This window comes from Varanus komodoensis, unplaced genomic scaffold (assembly GCF_004798865.1).
Source record: "Varanus komodoensis strain SLA01 unplaced genomic scaffold, ASM479886v1 scaffold49, whole genome shotgun sequence".
NCBI lineage: Eukaryota > Metazoa > Chordata > Lepidosauria > Squamata > Varanidae > Varanus > Varanus komodoensis.
Genome location: NW_025336072.1, coordinates 2,178,180 through 2,198,466, shown reverse-complemented (window position 1 = coordinate 2,198,466; position 20,287 = coordinate 2,178,180). Strand labels below are relative to the sequence as shown.

Sequence of the window (20,287 nt, the reverse complement as noted above, 5' to 3'; positions counted from 1 at the left end):
AATGAAATCTGCATTGACATTTCTCACTCTGTCCCATCTGTACTTTTCTACAAATACAATATTTTCATTGATGACATTTACATAAAATTTTAAAATATCTGATGTTTAGATTCTGCCTCTCTTTCAAGGATAAGTTCTAATACAACTAGGAGTATTGTACCTTTAGCCAAAAACAAAACGAATTAGAGGGACTTGGTTGCCTAAAGCTTTTCATGCTTTCTAACTATATGGAGTTTTGTGTAACTTGAGGTTCCACTGATGTCCCGTAAAGAATATTGGTGATTATTGTAGGCTATGCACATGTTCCATACAACTTTGGGGGATTTAAGACTCTCATCTATTCTTCCCCAAAGCTTCATTGCCAGTTAAAAACAGTATTAGTCTATTTAGTATGCCATTATACCAACATAATGACATACTAATAATGGCATACTCATACACTTTATGAGTTGGTTCACATAATACAACTGCATGGGTAACCAGCCACAGTGGATTGTCATGTCACCCAGAAAGGGTGGCTTGTTGGTCTTGCTCAACACATAGTGGGTTTTTGATATAGTGAGTGAACTAGACCATGATTCTGGCAGGCATCCCAGAGTTATTATGCCTTAGATTCCGAAGAAGACCTTGAAGACTTGGTATTTTGGAAACTCAGGGGGAGAGAGAGGCCTTTGACATGTCCTCAGTGTCACTGCCAACAGGTTTGCAGGCTGACGAAGAGACCAGAGATGGGAGGGGTCCAAGAAGTGGAGGAGGGAGAGCAGATGGTCCTCCAGGTAGGAGCAGAGTTATTACAATGTAGTGCCACCAACTGCTAACATAGCTAACCTCTCCAGAAGGATATGATGGTTGATGACATCAAAAGCCACTGAAAAGCCACTGAAAGTTTCAGGAGAATGAACAAGCTCACACTCCTCCTTTCTCTCTCCTGGCAAAGGTCATCCCATAGGGCAACCAAGGCAGTTTCCATTCTAAAACCATGCCTAATGTCCAATTGAAATGGATCCAGATAATTCGCTAATCCAGATAATCCAAGAGTGCCTGGAGCTGCCCAGCCACAACCTGCTCGAACACCTTGCCCAGGAAGGCAATGTTGGCTATAGGTCAATAATTATTTATATCTTCTGGATCCAGGTTTGGCTTTTTCAGGAGTCATGTAATCACAGTGACTTTTAAAGGGGCTGGCACCATTCCCTCTATCAAAGAGGCATTCACTACCTGAATCCAGGTAAGAATCCCCTCAGATCTCTCAATTAGCCAAGAAAGGCAAACAGGTTGTAGGTCAAACTTGACCAAGCACCTTGTCCACATCTTCAAACCTAAGAATGAGAAGAGAGAAGAGCAAAGATCTTGACAGCTCATTCGGACCTGTGGGATGGATCCCACCATGTGCATCAGGAAGCAATCAGCAAAGAAATCAACAAGAGGGGAACAATATTTGCTACCCTTGCCAAACTCACCTGGGTCACCACCTGGGTTCCCTCATAAATGCCCAAGTGGTTCTCTGTGGTGATTGTCAGTGGCTTGGCACCCCCCCCCTTTTTTTTGCTCATCACTGTCTGAAATGATGTTTGCTCATGAAAGTGGGTAAGTGACATTTCCACTTCACTTCACAGCAAGGTCCTCAGATTTCTCCATGTCCATTCAGTGGCTCCAATTTTTCCATGCATTCCTGAGATTCTAAGTGCTTGTGAAGGTGCAAATTGCATCCTCCCTGCTTTGCTACCTATTCCCACAGGTAGGAGTTTCTTTGAAAATAGGGGTTTAGCCATGACTAGAAAGTTTGGGCAGAGGGAATATACAGATTTCATATGTATACTTCTGTGTCCTTTGGGTACTTTGGATGGTCTGACACTGGCTACCAATTCAGAGATTGTTATGTGCTGTTTGCAATTTCAGAAAATAAAAGAAGAAAGGCAGAATTGCAGTAAGTGGAAAAGGGACTTATAATCATGGCAGGGAAAGGCAGCTTTGCACCGAGTCCTGTGGGGTATGGGTTGGAAGACTGAGGGGAAAGAATTAAGGAACAACCCACGCAAACCTGATTTGTCAGGAATGTTGTGGATTGTCTGTGTAACAACCAGCCCACTGTAGCTTGCTGGCAGGATGGGTTAGCATGATGTGTCAATCCTCCCTATTTGTCTATAAAAGTATTCCAGTGTGGAAGCAGGAAGCAGAAAACAGCCACAGATGTGTATAGGGTTGTGACTTACTTCAGAGAAGACAGTCCTCTGTGTGATGGGCTATCCAGTCTTCTTCTTATGGTGATATGTATTGCAATGCTATTTAATTTATAGGCATTGTATCCTTATTTGCATCTACGCATATAAATTAGCATATGCAGTCCTTATGTAAATTACTTGCTTCTTTTTTGTCCTTTACCTGTCATGTGTCCTTTAGCTAAGTCATTTGCCCTCAATGAATGAATGAACAAAAATTGATGGAGGACGGGGCGGAGAGAGGGAATGTAAAAATGCAACTTACATTTATGCTATGCTGAGTTGTAATCTTGAGGCTCATTTGTCTACGAGGGTTTGAGGGTTTTCCTCTGTTTGTCCTATCACTCAAGACCAGGCCTGCTCTTCAGCCTTCACAGTCTCTTTGCTGGTTCACACACTGAAAAGGGTGTAGTGGAGCAGCTTTCCACAGCCTGGTGCCCTGCCCTCCAGATAGGTCTCACTGCAACTCCCAGGTTGGCTGTAGGAGTTATGGGAGTTGCAGTCCAACACATCTGGAGTGCATCAGGTCAGGAAAATCTGGCATAGATTGTTGATCCTCAGAGTTCTTTGCCCTCGGGAAAGTAAACTCAAGGAGAGTAAACTTCCCCCACCTCCAAGATGCTTCTAATATTCCTGGCCACTCCTTGCAGTGGCCAGGCTAGAATGCAGGAGGCCATTTCACACAGTTGCTCAGTGTGTAAAAACTGCACACAGTAGGTTTCAGCATGCAGTCTTGGGTTTGTGCATGTCCCAACTTGCCCTATTCAGAATGCTGTATGTGATTGAATGTGTGTGTACACCCTGCCCGCATAGTATGTGCAGTCACATTTTAAATAGCACAAACTGCATGCCAAGATGTACTAGCCTGAGCTTCCTCTACACACTGTGTCAATATATGCACTCGTTAAGTCACTAGAGATCCAACAATTAGTGATCTTGACACACATAGACTATTAGCTCATAGATTATTAACTGAATCCAGGACAAGAGTAAAATCCCAGAAGGGTAACCCCTTGCAAACGTAATATTGGGAGCTAAATACTAATGGGGAAACCCAGCAGGAGCTTATACTTCCTGCAGCCTTGCTCAGGCAGGGAGTTCATATTTACTCCAAATCCAGGCTTAGAAATGAGGAGGAAAGAAACACCAGCTAAATCCCAAAGGGAAATCCAGCAGGAACCTCTGCCTCCTGCAGCTTTGCTCAAGCAGAGAATCCTGAGTCTATACTGGGCACAAACTGAAGCTGGCCCTGGCTTTTTGTTTATAAGTAGTCTTTTCCACTACCTAGGCCTGCACAGTGCTCTTGACAGTATAGGCTTTTTCTTCCCTGGGTTTAAATACAGTTTTTAGAGCTATAGAGAAGCTCACAAACTGAGGCTTAGAAATGGAGGAATCCTAAGTTTGAGAGTCCAAGGTATTACTTAGATTTAAATCATGCACAAAAGAACACAGCCTTCCAAATCAGGACCCTTCACAGATTATCTACCCATTGTCTGTTGTCTGGAGTGATTGGTTTAAAAGGAGAAACTAGATACAGTGGGCATTACAGAAACCTGGTGGAGTGGAGAGAACTAATGAGATTGGGTAATCTCTGGATATAAACTGCTGACTTTCTTACAGAAACATATATGTCCCTAAGATCAGCCTTTGTACTAGAGACTGGAGAATGGACAACATAATACTAATTTTTAGAAAGGGATTTTGGGGGATCTGGGGTAATTACATGCCATTTCTCTTAATGCACATGGAGGAACACTCTGATGAAAACTTCAACATGATCTCCTCAAAGGTAAGTCCTGTCTCACTAACCTACTGAAGTTGTCAATTGTCAATAAGCATGTCAACAAAGGCTATCCTGTAGACATTATTTACTTGGACTTCCAAAGGGCTTTTGACAAAATTCCTCATCAAGGACTCCTGAACAAACTTAGCAGGAGAGTGTCCTCTAATGGATCAGTAACTGGTTAAAGAAGAGAAAGCAGGTAGTAAGAATAAATGGTAATTTACCAAGAATATATTGTCATTTCTCCCAATGGATGGGTGTAAACAATATAGTCCCATTGGGTTAGGTTTGGGATGAAGAACAGTGCTTTTCAGACTATTCATAAATGATCTGGAATTTGTGATCAGTGAATTTAGCCAGGTTTGCTGATGACACTAAACTATTTAGGGTGGTTAAAACAAAAAGGGATTGTGAGGAGCTTCAAAGGGAACTCTCAATGCTTGCAGAATGAGCGTCAAAATGGTAAATGCAGTTTAGGGTAAGTAAGTTCAAGATAATGCATGTGGAGGCAAAGAATCCTACCTTCATGTATAGGCTGAGCTAGCAGTGACTGATGAGAGGGATGTTGGGGTTGTGGTAGAAGCTCCATGAATATGTTGGCCCAGCAGGCAGCTGTTGTGAAAAAGGCAAACTCAATGTTAAGTGGAACGAAAAAAATTATATTAGGTATAATTATGAAATTAATTGAAAATAAAACTCTCAAGATTGTATTCCCCTTATAGAGATCTTTGGTTGGTTGCACTTAGAATATTGTGTGCAGTTCTGGTTGCTGCACCTGACAAAGGACATTACTGAGTTGGATAACGTGCAGAGAAGGACAACTAAAATGAACAAGGAGTTGGAGCAACTCTCCCATGATGAATGGTCACAACATTTGAGATTGTTTAGCTTAAAAAAAGGGTGAGTAAGGGGAGGCATGATAGAGGTGTTTAAAATTACACATGGTGTGGAGAAAGTATGGAAAGATATGGTTTGTGGAATTCACTGCCACAGAAAGTTGAGATGGTCATCCATTTGAATGACTTTAAAAGGGCATTGGCCTAAATCATGGAGGTGGACACTATCAATGTCTACTAGCTTTGTGGCAGAGTGTATATAAATCAATGATTAAAAATAAATCAGATTTTTTAATTTAAATTGTATTTTTTAAAATTAGATTTTTTCAGAAAAAAGATCATGTTCTTTTTTAGATACAATATAGTCCAAAGGTTATTCATCATGAAATAAGGATTAGTTTTTAATTATGTAGCATGAGACTATATAGTCATGCAGTGTTTAATTTCTTTAGTAATTCTGTTAATCCATTAATAATGCCATGCTCTTCTAGTGGTTTCTGTAAGATTATTGGGCACTTTTTCTATCTAGAAGATACTATCACAGATACTTGGTTTTACAGCCCTCAAAACTGAATTTGTGTCTGCAGAGATTACATGCCTTTTCTTTGCAGCAAAAATGTTATAAAATAAACTTTGCAAATCTATGTATACAGAATCAACTCCTTACCTCTTAATTGCCAAGTCTCAAAAAATTAAAGATTGTTGGAAAAAAAGAAGATCATTGGAAATGGAATAGATCTGCAGAAGAAGCTAAGTGTGAGCAGGGAGGAGCAAGCAGTAAAAATGAAAGTGGAATTTTTTGAGCAGAACACCCCACAGGTCTTAGGATGACTTTGTGTATAGCTTGAGGTTTATCCTATTATTCTTTCCCTGGAGGAGAAAACCTAGAATGGCAGCTGCCTGTAAAAGAGGCCCAAGTTTGGGAATATTTTAATGAAATTCCTCTACCTACAGGTAAGGCAGTCATGTGTGCAAATAATGTAGAAAACCATGATTTAAACCTAGTCTTACTGATTAGTGATTTAAATCATGATTTAAATCAAATCCACCCTGCTTTGTGGACTGCATTCTAACTTCAGTATCAGTGGCAGTATGTGTGCATATACCAGTTGCTGAGGAGCTTTGGCTGGCAAAACTCTTGTACCCATCCTGCTTGAAGGATCCTGTGAGCAGCTGGTTTGCCACTGTGTAAACAGCATGTTGGAGTAGGTACACCATTGGTCTTATGGCTTATTTATATTCTTATGTTCCTCTCTTGCTCATTCCTACTTCTTGCTTGAGAACCATTAGCATCTGAAAAGCTAATGTGCTGACAGAATGGAAGAGCTTGTTAGTGGTAGGTTACACTTGTTTTGTTCAGAAGTTTGTAAAGACTTTGTCAGATTCCTTAGAAATGACAATTTCATTTCAGCAATTCCCTATTTCAACTTCTCTTGGGTGAAGCTTTATCTATTTCTATATAATGCTTCTAGGTTTGCACAAACTGTCTACCAGACTCAGCAACTTTGGTGGGGCACTTTATATTAAATAAGTTAATTTCTCCAGGCTGATGTTGCAGATCAGGCCACTTAATGAGGATGTGCTTGACTTGTGAATCTTGAGGTGTTGAAAAGAAAAATGATACCATAGGGTAGCTAGCTATGAAGCAATTCAAATAGTGTGAAATCATTAAGGATCACTGGGTCAAATCAGTTTCAAATGGATCTGAAGGGTACATTTGTATAGACTTTGTTTATTAGATTTTAATCTTTCAACCAATACCTGAATTTAGTGTTGTTGATAATAGGTCTCTGGAGAAATATGGAGTGATTTGGTATAGAAAATTCTGTTATGTCTTCCTTTGTTAGACTTGCAAAAGATATTGTCTCTAAAATTAATACGTAGTAATTATTTTGGTGGTTGTTCAACTAGATCACCTAATAGAAAATCCACAATGGGAATACTTCAGTACTCAAATAGTACATGGTTTCATATCAATTTTCTTGGAAAATATCACTTGAAGATGCTTTTTTAAGAACACTGTTGCTTGGAAAGCTCATGCTGATATTAACTACAGAACAGAGGAAGTTCATGTAAAAATAGTTCCAGCTTTTAAATTACAATACTTACATGTGGAACATGCTTCCCTCACTCGAATTTATTTGCTGTGGATTTGCATGGAAAGCCTAGTTTGTTTTGCTTTCTGTCATCACAGAAGAACTGAAGCAAAGAGGGCAATATGTCCAGGGCCACCCTGCAGTGGTTCAGCAGTTAGTTTATCTTGAGTGACTGTAGCTCAGAGTTGAAGCACATGTTTTGCATGCAGAAGGGTCCAGATTAAATTTCTGGCATCCATATCTTTTCAGAATCTTTTCTGAAACCCTTGGCAGTGGCCACCAGTCATTGGCAACAGTATGGGGCTGGGTGAACGAGTGGTTTCCCTTGGCATGAGGCAGCTTCCTGTGAATGAAGAGGGTGTGTAGAGAAGTGAGTTATCTGTGTGGCAGAAAACAAGAGGGAAAATAGAGTGAACTGTGTTTTTTGCATTAAAATTGGGAAGTTGCAAAAGGAGAAAGCCTGCAGAAATGGCTCGACGCAAAAGTTGCTCATGAGATAAGCAATATCAGGAAGATGGGAAAACATAGGTAAATTGTCATTGAAATCATGAGCCGGTGAGAGAAGGGAATGATGGCAAACAATATGGTACAAGCTTTTTGATAATATGCTACCTCATAAATGAGTAGGAAAGGTAATATCCCATGCTGTAAAGCAATTTAGAAACTCTCCGAGGTCGAGAAGCCTACAACACAACTGATTTTAAAAATACAGCTGTATGCATCACAGGCCACAGGGGAATATTTATGTGAAAGCCTGTTGTTGTTAAAGCCTTGGCAGCACTTCACTAGGTGGGGCAGCTCCATTTTGGTATGATAAATATGGCTCTTTGTTTTGAGAAGCAGGAAATAATGAAATGAGAGAGGGAAAAAGTGCTACCATATTACATAGCATTCAGCATATGGTAGAAAGAGTACTTTAACCTTTGGTGATTTGATCTGTCTTTCTGTGTGGTATTGGAGATGACCACAGCAAAATTGTGACTGCCATAATGAACATATTGTGACAGAGAGACAAATTGATCACTAGGCTAATGGTCAGGAAGGAAACTTTTAGAAGGCGTGCTGCTCCTCACCTGTATGTGTGAAGCAGTGTGTTTGCTTAAACCCTAAGAGTATTTGCATCACCTTTGGGTATTTTTTCCTGAGGTGTACCTTAGTGTGTCTTGATTTCATGCAGTAACCTGAAAGATATTTTGCTAGAATTGTTTAAATTGGGATTCTCATGTAGAATTGGATCCAGATTTACACTGGACCAAGCTGCAATGATGGAAGTGGACTTTCCTGCCCTCTCCTTCACATAGTAGCTAGTTCACCACCCTAAAAATCCTATGCAGAGTCAGGAGATGCTGCAGAATCAGGTGGGCAGCAGGGAAAATAATCTCCCAAAAACAGATGGAGGGACTTTCTGGAACTCTTCTTGCAAAAGGTCCCTCTCTCCAGCAGAAGGCAGATCCTGTATCTAGCCATAGAAGAGCTTATCTTAGGACAGAGGAGTGTACTGATGATTGTGGTATACATGATCCACCAGGAAATTAAACAGGGCTTGAAATTGCTGTAGCTGCAAAAGAAAGCAATGCACATCTGTGTGCAAAGCTCCCCAGTGGGTTGTGTCCTTCTGCACTCTGTCATTGTTCTTCTAGCTGTATCCAATTTTTAATATTTAAATATTACATTTCATAAATCTTTTTAGTTTTTATGGATGCATTTGCATGTTGTTTCCATTACTTTAGTGCATCCATTTGTTTGTTGCCATTCATTTATATAAATTTGAAACTTGACTTGCTTGACAAATAAAACCCATTCTCTCATTATAATAAATGGACTAAAGTTCTAATAGGGTGGCTGTCTGCAAAAGAAATTTAGAATATTATTGGCAGATCTGCATTTAATGTAAGAATCCAAGGCAGATAATTTTCTTTTGTGTGCAAAATGCAGAATCCTGAGAAGTTGTGCATTCATGCGAAAAAAGGTGTAAGTTTCTAGCCCTTATGACGGTGAAGAAAGTTTAGAAAGTTTATAACTCTTCTTCATTATGAGCAGCATATAGGATTTGGATCTCTGTGGGGCATAAGTACAACAGCCTTAATAGTACTGCGTAAAAAGGTATCTCAAGACCTTTTACTGCAGCCTTTTCCTAATGGAAGAGAGTGGATGCAGATGGTTTCTTCTTTGCTTCAAGAAGTGCATAAAAAGGGAAAGGAGTGTTCCCTCCTACATATTCATACCTCAGCTAGAGATGTTGACACTGATTCTTTGAAGTCAGTGCACATAGGGACCATCTTCATAGAACAGACTGTAATGTATTTAATGAATTAGAGGAAAGTAAGACATTTTAAAGGCCACATTTACATTTGCTATCCACTCTGCCAAATTTGCACTAATTAGGACAATGCACAGTTCTCTGGCTCCTCCTTCATTAGGAGACATTTGTCTTGGGTATGGGGTAAACATTAACTTTTTTGACACATTGAACATTCTTTGCTAATACTAGCCACATTGTAAGCAGAAATTGAAATAGTGGTATTAAAGGTATGAAATATGAGAGTTTTTGCTTTGTCATTTTTGCTTATAGGAAAAGTTCTGGCTTGATTTGATCTAGGACGCACTTGTTTGTCTTCTTGTCCCAACCAGGGTATTCACAAAGCTCTTCTCCATCACCAAGTTTCAAACGCATACATTTTCTTCCTGTTGGCTTTCCTCACTGTCCAGCTTTCACACGCAGAGACTGTGATTGGGAATGCATATAGTGTGAATGATTTTGGTCTCTGGTGAAATGAAATGATCAATGACACTTGATGATCTTTTCTAGTTCCTTCATTGCTGCTCTTCTAAGTCTTGGTCTGCTTCTAATTTCTTGGCTGCAGTCTTCCTTTGAATTGATGTCCGAGCCAAGGTATGTAAAATCTTTCACAATTTCAATTTCTTCATTGTTAACAATGACATTCTACAGTTCTTCTGTAGTCATGATTTTTATTTTCATAATGTTCAGCTGCAATGCTCATTAGGAGTTTTTTCAAGTCATTGCTGCTTTCCACCAGTAACATGACATCATCTTAAATCACTGATGTATCCTCTGCCTGTTTTCACTTCTTTCTCTAATCCTAATCTGGCTTTCCTTATCATATGTCCTGTGTACAGATTGGGAGATAAAATAAAGCCTTGTCTGATACCTTTGCTTATGTGAAACCATTCTGTTGTTCCGTATTCTATCCTAACAGTGGCTTCTTGTCCACAATATAGAACAATGAAATGCTGAGGCACACCAGTTTCTTTAAGGACCATCCATAGCTTTTTATGATTCTAACAGACAAAGGCTTTGCTGTAGTCTATGAAACAGAGACTGATCTTCTTCTGGAATTCATTGGTGCACTCCAATAGCCAACATATATTTGTAATATGATCTTAGTGCCTCTTCCTTTTTGGAATGCAGCTTGAACATCAGTCATTTCTTGTTCCATATAGGGTAGTATTCTTTTTTACAACACTTGGGAGCATCACCTCACTTGCATAAGAATTTAGTGCAATGGTACTATGGTTGCTGCATTCTTTTGCATCTTAGGGGTTAGAATGTGTATTGTATGTTTCCAGTCTATGGGTCATTGTTTTGTTTTCCATATTTGTTGGCATATTCTTGTTAGGATTTAGACCAATTCAGTCTCTGAAGTTTGGAATAGTTCTATTGGCACCCTGTCTATTCCAGGTGCTGCTTTATTTCTTCCAAGTGCTTTTGGAGCGGCTTTCATTTCCATTTCTTAATATTGCAGGCTTTTCTTCACGATTCCTCTTTGAAGAAGTCTGTCATCCTTTCATCTGTTCTGTATAGTTCTTCTTTATACTCTTTCCAAAACCACCTCTTTATTTTCTCCTGTTCAGGTAGTCTGTTCCCCTGTTTGTCTTTTAGCATCACTAAACTAGGCCTGAAATTCCTATTGATTTCTTGACTCTTCTAGAAGATGTATCTTGTTTTTTTTTTGTTGTTGTTGTTCTCTTCTGTTTCTTTGGATTGTTCATTGTAATAGTTCTTTTTGCTCTATGCATTAGACTGACAAGTTGTCTTTAGCATTCTGGCGCTATTTCTGTCATGTTTTGCTTTTGCTTCTACTTCTCACCTGCCTTGAGCAACTGTGAGTGTTTCTTTTGTTCTCTGTGTAGATATTTTCTTTCTTTTGGCTACAGAAAATGAGCTGCTACTGTACACAAAAGAATATAAAGAGAAATCAGTTATGATGAAGAGAACTAAACTTTGGAGATACCCCTGAATTTCCTGTAAGTCCCAAACTGAGGCTGCTGCAGCTAGATATTCTGAGACGTAGAAGCAATTCTACATTCCTTCTATGTCAGTACCAGCCTCTTTACATAAACAAGCTGGCTTAGAAGGGAACCTGACTGCAAAATGTGACTTATTTCTGGTGGTTGTGTAGAACTACCACCTGCCTTCTACCGCTTTCAAGAACCACTTGCTATTCCAGCTGTTCCTTGTTCTACCTCTCCTGTACTGAATTATTCAGGCTACCAGGCTGATTTTACAGTAGTCTTACATTTCTTTAATCATCTGACTGATATTTTTCAAACTCAGTTGGATTAATGGGTAATTGACATTCTATTCACTTACTCTATAAACCCAAGGGGCTCTGATGTTGATAGTTGCTGGCCAGACCACACAGTTTAACTGACAGTGTTCAAATGTGGCTCTTTTAAAATCTTGGCTGGCTAGGAATGGAAGCAGCCTCCACAGCATTTAGGAGATCTTGTTCCACATCAAGAGGTTCTTATAATTTCAGAGCCAAGAAGGTGCAAGCAGTAATGCTAGTGCATTTTGGCATGGTCCAGAAAGTATGCTGCAGCTTTTATTCATCATATGATGCTTTTGTTAGGCCAATCCAGCTGTAATAATGTTGAATTATGTATTCAATCTCTAGCCTGGCAAGTAAGTTCTCCTGTGGAAAAATGGTCTTGCTGCAGGGTGTGTGGTCTTGCCAAACTCAGTTTCTCTCGACCTGGTATAAGCTTTTCTTATGAGTCCACTCCTCTTAGAAGGCTTTGTGTAATATGAAAAATGGGATGACTGATTAGCTTCCTTTTTTTTAAGTTTCCTTTAAGTGACTCACATTCCTGAATATTTACCCCTGCTCCTGGGTTCAGGGGTGAATACAAGTGTTTCCCCAATCCATCGTATCATAACATATCCCTATGGGAAAGGTTAGGCTAAGAGATGAGAGGCCCAATAATCTTCACAGCTGGGTAGAAGAGGTCTTCCTGGTTCCAGTCAGACACTATACCTTTATATTTAAGTAGAGGCATTACAGTATGGAATGCTTGCATATGCATACAATGAATGCATTGACAGTTGAATGTTCTTTTAGATACTAGAATTCTAGATAGGCTGGCCAAATTTAAAAGAAATTTCTGTTGAAATTCCCTCTCTAAACAAGTATTGAATGTGCAAAGTCCATGTTCTTCTTTGCATGAAGTGACTATAGCTGTTCATAAGCTGCAGAACAGAAACTCCAAGGAAATCCTTAAGTTTTAAAATAAACTTAAAGAAAACAGAATGTATCAGTATTTGTACAGACATGGATAAGGAGAGTTATAACTGCAAAGCCTCAGAACAGAAGTACAAGCTTTGGAAAAGTGGTAGAATACTGACAACAAATGAGTAATAAACATTTATTAATTGGGTTATGGTCAGTGTTAGTCCTACTTGGAGCAGAGTTGTTAAAATGGATGAGTCTAATATACATTAGCAAGCTAGACTAACATTGGATATAACCTGTTGTGCTAAGATTTTAATAAATAAGATCTGATCATGTGCAAAAGCTGCAAGAGTTATGCGGTATATCACTCTTATCCATATAAATAAAATCCACCGAAAATAAAATAACTTGCAGACTAGCAGGCAAGAATCAGGATCAGTAGCTAGAACAGCAGTTCTCCACTAACAGTTTAAGTATCTTATGACTGGCCAGTCAAGGTTCATCTTACTAAGAATCCATTGAAAAAGATTGGTGAGGTTTTCTTGGAATCTTGAAAGTGTCACTTAAACATCCCTGATTTGAGAATCAGTTCTTTCACTGAATGCATAGTTTTTTTCCCCTTAAAAGAATGCCAGGCAATTTTCAGTCATTTTAATTGAACTGAAACACACATCTTTTCCTTTTTATGGTTTCTAGAACAGAGTGTGTAATATTTCCCCATGACATAGTTAATAGCCTCTTTTCTGGGTTACTGTATTATCGTTTCATCCATTTCCTCATAACTTTATCTGTAATGTTGGAAAACTAAATGGATGGTCTATTCCCCTTTATAGAAGGAAGATACAACTTTTTCAGAAGTTTTCTTAGTGCAAGCTGTCAAAAGATTAATTTATTCTGGGGACTTTTCCTTAAGAAAGCCATTATTGTGTTGGTCAAAAATTTGCTTAGCTCCAGAGGGTAAGTCCTTTTTTGTGAGTTTAGGGGCTACTGCTTATTTGAGTGACAAGTAGAAAAAGTACTGGAATTTTTTTAAAGGTGCTTATCTTTCTATGAATCAGCAATGGATAGTGACAGGACAAACAGCACTGTGCACTCCTTTAGCTATTTTGGTATCCCATATCTCTTCACTGCAGCCCCACAAACCATGGTGCCATGCAATATAAGATGCTGCTTTTTCAATTCAAAGCTTGTTGTACTAGCTAAAGGCCATACATAAAATGAATTCACATAAACAACAAAATAATGTCAGCAATGAAAATATAAATAAATTAAAATATACCATGAACAAAAATTCATATTTTGCTTAACTCTGAATCTCCAGTGCTGTTTATAGCAATTTTGTCAAATTCTTTCTTCCTGATCTCTTTTGCTGCCATAGAAAACAAAGCAACTTTATGTATCACATAACTATTAGTATTAGTATCACTTAAAAGAAAAAGTGCTCTTTCTGCCAAGACATTCCTGTATCCATATGAAAGCAAGGATTTCAAGAATCTCTCGCTGGGGTCAGTTTATAGAGCACAGATTAACATAGAATGAACGATTTCTTCAACTCAGTACAAACCACAAATGCATAATCTGTGTTCAAGAGGTACCTTGTTATATTGCCCATCCAAAATTGTGCTTGGCATAATTTGAAAACACAACTCAATAAATGCATTGCTTAAAGAGGATGGTGTCAATCTGGAAAGATACCTAGCTCTATAATGTTTTGTTTTCAAAAGAGGAAACCACTGATGGAATTTAGAGTTTTTGATTAATTGCAGAACTTTTCTAGAGTCTATTCAAAATGACCAGTTCCTTAATTATCCAGAGTAAAGATGGTATTCAGATCATAAATATGATAGCTACATGTCAGTTTATGAGGTCTGAACTTCCAGGTATGGTTTTCATTCATTTTCAAAAGGCACAAAGCTGCAAAATGTTCACTAGGCAGAAGAGCAATTTGTTTAAGGTACCACAATTGAGCATGGTCTATTCTTGTTATCCTGATTCTGTGTGCAAGAAGGCTGCGAGGGTTGTGGGAGGAAGACTATAAAGTTTTCAAAAGAAATTGTTCTGTACTATTTCCAAAACATTTATGCTAGCGCTATCAGTCCCCCAAAGTTCAGCCCCATAAACCATTTGTACAATCACTTTACTATACTCTTTCAGGGTAGGTGCAATTAGCTGCCCACCTTTGTTATAATAAAACTTCATTAATGCTGGAATAATTTTCTGTGCCTTCAATTGTACTTTCGTCCTGTGCTCTTTTTCCATAAAAAGGATGCCCAAATATCTAAACAATCAAGTTTGTTCAGTAAAGTGTTGGTATAGATGCAATCTATACGTATACCAAAAACCATGTTCTTACTCTTAGAATAATTTATTGACAAGTCTTCATGTTTACAGTAAGAATTGAATGCCTCTAAAAGATTCTTCAAACCCAAATGGAAGAGAGAAATCAATACTAAATAATCTGCATACATTAACATAAAGATGTTTCTGTTCATAATTACTGGAGGAGTATTTACTTGTGCTATGTATGGCACCAGATCATTAACATAAATATTAAAAAGAGTTGAGACATCCTTGTTTTACTCCTCAAGTTGTTTTAAATGCTTCAATTAGGGAACCATTCAGTCAGCCCAACTGTAATTTTCATTTCTGTGTTGGTATATAGCTCCTTAATCAGGAGTCTACAATCAATCTTAGAGCTTTGTAACTTTTGCCATTATGTGTTTCTGTTAATATAGTCAAAAATGGATGAAAGATCAATAAATGCTGTATAAAGATGATTCTTGATGTCTTTGGTGTATTTCCTAATTGAGTAATTGATCTATGGTGCTGTAACCACTCCTAAAGATGCTGATTGAGATTGAACAAGATACTTGAAAGCATTTGGACACTTAAAAGATGCTGTGAAGATGATCCTTTACAAACACAAAAAGATTAAGGTTTGCTTTAGCTAAAACCATTCTGTATTTAGCATCTAATTAATGAGGCTAATGTATTTCAAGATTGGAACTGGCTTTGCTTCTTAGGGTACAACCCTATTTAGACAGAGACTGACAGTTCCTAGCATGCCCCCGCCAGGCTTTTTTCTGCCTAAACTTTCATGAGATTACTACTTTGTGGATATATCTGAACATAGCACTTTGTGATGGATAAACTGCATCCTTAATTCACCAACTGTGATGGCTACTTGACTTCAGGTTCGTTTAGATGTTTCATTTTATTTCTGGTAAAACATGCAGCTGAAGTACTGTGAGATCACATCCATTGTTCTGAAAAGTTATATGTGCCTATCTCTTACTCTAACAGCATTAAAATAATTTTAAAAATCTGTATTGTAGGACATAAAATGGACTGTTGTCGTATATGGAAATTGTGTGTGATATTGTTCCAGGGAACAGATCTAAGATAACCCTTGTTCTTTTTTATTACAGCATTGTAAGGACTCAGTATGGGATTTTCATGAATATGGAAAAACAATTATATGCTAAAAGTTTCCAATTTCCATGTATTGAGCACAGTTTATGGTTATTCCTTCCAGTGTTTGTGATGGCCATCTATACTAGTATCATTGCTATGCATGGGTAGAAACTCTGATGAGTTTTTGAAACTGTTCAGATAGGGATATTTTGAGAAGGTTGAGATGGTAAGAAAATTAAATTGCATATATTAGAATTTGTATAAAGGGAAGTTTTAAGATATGTTGTACTATAAGGGGTGAACAGTACTAGCAGACTGTTCACCCCTTCTTCCATGTCATTAATGAAAAGGTTAAACAGGATCGGCCCCAGGACAGAGCCCTGGGGGACCCCGCTTGTTACTGGCCGTCATCCTGATGATTTCCCGCTAATGGTTACCTTCTGCTTTCGGTCAGTCAACCATGCCCTAACCCACCGGACAATGCTTTGTTGTATCCCAAAACTCCTCAGTTTCTCCACCAGGATATCATGGGGCACTTTGTCAAAGGCCTTGCTGAAATCCAGGTATACCACATCCACTGCATCCCCTCCATCTGGCCGTCTCAAAACCTTGTCATAGAATTCCACAAGGTGTGTCTGGCAGAACCTGTTTTTGCGGAAGCCATGTTGTGTGGCTGTCAGCCTCCCTTCCCTATCTAGCATCACTAGATCTCTCGCTATTATGAGCCTTTCCATTGTTTTTCCTGCAATGGACGTAAGGCTAACCAGTCTATAATTCCCCATGTCCTTTCTACTACCCTTTTTGAAAATTGGGACCACTGATGCCACCCTCCAGTCCTCTGGAACTTCATCCGTTCTTCACGAGGTCTCAAAAATGGAGGCCAGCGGGTGGGAGAGAACCCCTGCCAACTCTCTAAGTACTCTCGGGTGTAACCCGTCAGGGCCTGGCGCCTCTGTAATGTCCAATGCCCTGAGGAGCCCCTCGACTTCAAGGGGGGTGACTCTAATCTGTGCCCCTAAGTCCCCAGACTCATCTAATCTCCTATGCGGATATCCCCCATCCTGCTTTGGGGAGAACACAGAGGCAAAATAGTCATTTAGCATCTGTGCCTGTTCCCTCATATCAGTCACTGGATCTCCTTCCTCCTTATTTAGTGGTCCCACCACTTGTCTCCCCTTCCTCTTCCTATTTACATGCTGAAAGAAGCCCTTTTTGTTGCTCTTGATATTCTTGGCAAGTCTCAGCTCATAATCAGCCTTAGCCTTGCGAAGAATCCTTCTGCAACGGGCCTCCTCCTCCCGGTATACCCTTTTGTCTATTTCCCCCAGTACCCATTTCCTATGGAGGTTCCTCTTTCGTCCAATCCCTTCAACCACCTCCTTTCGCTTCCATGGTGGCACTCTCCTCTGCCTCCCCACCTTATTGACTAGAGGTATCGTCAAGGCTTGCGCCTCCAAAACCTCCAGTCAGTTGGCCAAAGTTGGCCCTCTTGAAGCCCCAGCTTCCAGTGCTTGCCCTGCTGCACGTCCCCAGTCCCCTGATCTCAAACCAAAGGATTAAGTGATCACTCGCATCCAGAGCTCCCCTAATCTGTACTTCATCTATCAGCTTCTCCCTATCGGTCAAGACCAAGTCAAGGATGTTCCCCCCCCCTCGTCGCCTCTCGGACCCACTGTGTGAAAAACCCTCCCTCTATAGCTTCTAGGAAGCAACGTTACCTGGTTGTCACCGCCGAGTGAGTCTCCCAAGTAATATCCGGGAGATTGAAATCTCCCATAATTACTGTGTCTCTCCCCTGAGATATCCTTAGAATCTGGTCTGTCAGGACATCATCCAGGGTCTCAAGTTGACCTGGAGGGCGATAACATACCCCCGCTGTCAGGTCTCTTTCCCTGTCAAAACCCATAAGTTTCACCCAGACTGCCTCTACTGAATCCCCATCTGCGCTGCATTCTATCTCACTGCATCCTATCCCTGACGTATAAAGCCACGCCCCCACCTCTCTTTCCCTTCCTGTCCCTTCCATGTTCACATTCCAGACTTGCCTTTCATCCCACCAAGTTTCTGTGATTCCCACCAGATCATACCCTCCTATTCCCAGGAGAGCTTCAAGCTCTTCCTGTTTATTACCCATGCTCCTAGCATTGGTGTACATGCACCTCAACTCCTTCCCACCGCTTCCTTTCCTTTGAGTTCCCAGCCTCCTCCTTCCTCCCATCCTCCCTGATACCTGACCCCTCTCTGTAGGAGTCCTGTCAGTCCCTGCAGTATCTCTAAAACCCTGCTCCCAGAGCCCTGATCCTCCCCCCACACTTGTCCAGTGCAGACACGTTACTGGGGGGGCCTGAACCCCCCCCCGCTCAGTTTAAAGTCTTCCGGACGAAGCGCACTAGAGCATCTCCAAAGGACCTTTTCCCCATCCTCGTGAGGTGTAACCCGTCCCTTTCCAGAAGTCCATTGGCAAGAAAACGAGTGCCGTGGTCGAGGAACCCGAAGCGTTCCTTCTGGCACCACACCCTAAGCCAGTCATTCACCTCGGAGGCCCTCCAGTCCCTTCCTGGCCCAAATCCTCGGACAGGTAAGATTGACAAGAAGGCCACTTGGGCCTTCAGCTCCCTGAGTTTCTTCCCCAAGGCCTCAAAGTCCCTGGTGGTCCCAACCACACCCTGCCTGGCCACATCGTTTGTGCCCACATGGATCACCAGGAGCGGCTGGTGACCCCCGGAGCGAACAAGATGCTCCACTCTGTCCTTCACATGCCGGATGCGTGCGCCCGGCAGTCAGCAAACCTCCCTTTTCTCCAGGTTGGGGCGGCACATCGCTGCCTCAGTGCCCCTCAGCAGGGAGTCCCCAACAACAATCACCTGCCGCCATACCTTCCCGGTGCTGGTGGGCAGGATAAAGGGTGGATAAAGGGTGGCTCTGTATCACTTATTAGCAACTATCGTTAGTGTTTATTTGTGTGTTCAGCCTTTTTCATGCGTCCTGGCTATGGCAGATACCTCTTACTGCATTTGAAGATGATCTATAAACTTCATCTGATTTAGAATGTAGCCGCCCGGTTGTTGACAAGGGTGAATCCTATTCATATTCGATTAGCTTTTCACTTGTTTCAGATCTTGTGGGTCTTGTGTATTTCGGAGATAAGTACTTTCTCTTTTAAAATTCTCTATCCCTTGCCCATGAAAAAGATTAGCCAGTGAAGCCCAGGTACCATTTTTGTTATTCTAGGTTGACTAGTAGGTTTTTCTTTGCAGTTGGTACAGAGCATGCCTTTTTCTGGTCTACTGCAATTGTCTCCTTTTTGAAAGAGGGTTAAAAACTTTTCAAGTTAATCAAGCCTTTGGAAGATAAGTCTTTAAATGTCTGTATGGTGCTTGTTTAGTTACCCTGATCTTAAATATAAATGTATGTGTCAGTTACAAATATGCTTGCTGCTGTATACTGGTATTTATTTCTGTACCTCCCTGAAGCTGAATAAAATGCAATAGATAAAACATTAACAACATTCACTTATTCTAAATAAAAATCTAAAGAGACAGCTATTATTTCTTAAGTTTGTTTTACTGATGATACCAGGAACAAATACCTCTGGTTTCAGATCAAAACAGTTGTTGATTGACAGAGCATCAGGTGAGCATATTATGATCTGGTCCTGTTTTGGTCATTGAACAGGAAGTGATGGGGTAGCTCGGCAACAGGAAAGAGACTGGCAGTCAATTCAAGGGCATGAAGAGATGTTGCAGTGAAGGATAGTAAAGCTGCCTGAAAATACATGTGGCCCGATAGCAGAACAGTGGGGCAAAACCAAGGTGAAACACCATGGAGCAATGCACAGGAGGCAGAATAACAGGAACAGTGTACCAACTGGAGTCCAGATAGCTTTACCATGGGGAGCCAGTCAGGTAGGAAGCAGGAAAAGAAAAAAAATGCTGAGTTGTACAGAACTAAGGAGGTGTATTGTTCCACATCTAATAGATATAATCAAGGTTCAAGATTATGTAACCTTATTTCCCAAAATCTGTCCACACCCAGCTGAAACCAATTAACTCACCTTTCAAAGTTCCTTAGTCCCAAGGATCTAGGATTGCTGGGCCTTGAAATATGTACTCTTATCATTGGTTGGCTGCTTGCATTTGCTTAAGCTTCTACTGTTGGTACTCCTACGTTGAATCCCTCCTCTGATTCTGCAGGTGAGGTACCTGCTACAGGTGGGTTTAGAACTCTGACCTCAATTTCCCCATCAGGTCCTCTGTTACAGATGGGCATAGTAGCTTTCCTTGAGATTCTGGAAATGTTTGAGGTACCCACATAAGCCTAAAGGGTGGGGATACATGGGGTCCTCAGACTTTGGGATGTCCATCTGAATGTGATGACATTTTCATATGTTGTAAATGAAAAACCATATTCCTATTTTGAGAGAACATTAATTCAGAAGTGTGTATTCTGAGAAGGAATATGCATA

General features: G+C 40.3%; 1 protein-coding gene across 13 annotated transcripts in view; it reads left to right on the top strand.

Moving 5' to 3' along the window:
• The window catches only part of FAM53B (family with sequence similarity 53 member B), a 160,640-nt gene that overhangs the window by 10,142 nt on the left and 130,211 nt on the right, over positions 1-20,287 (top strand). Inside the window, exon 1 of one of the 13 annotated variants that reach the window (XM_044445675.1) lies at positions 1,845-4,902. The exons of the other annotated variants lie outside the window; for them this stretch is intronic. The gene's annotated coding sequence lies outside the window, so the exon portion shown is untranslated. Of the gene's footprint in view, positions 1-1,844; positions 4,903-20,287 lie in introns of those variants that run through there. 13 annotated transcript variants of the gene reach the window in all.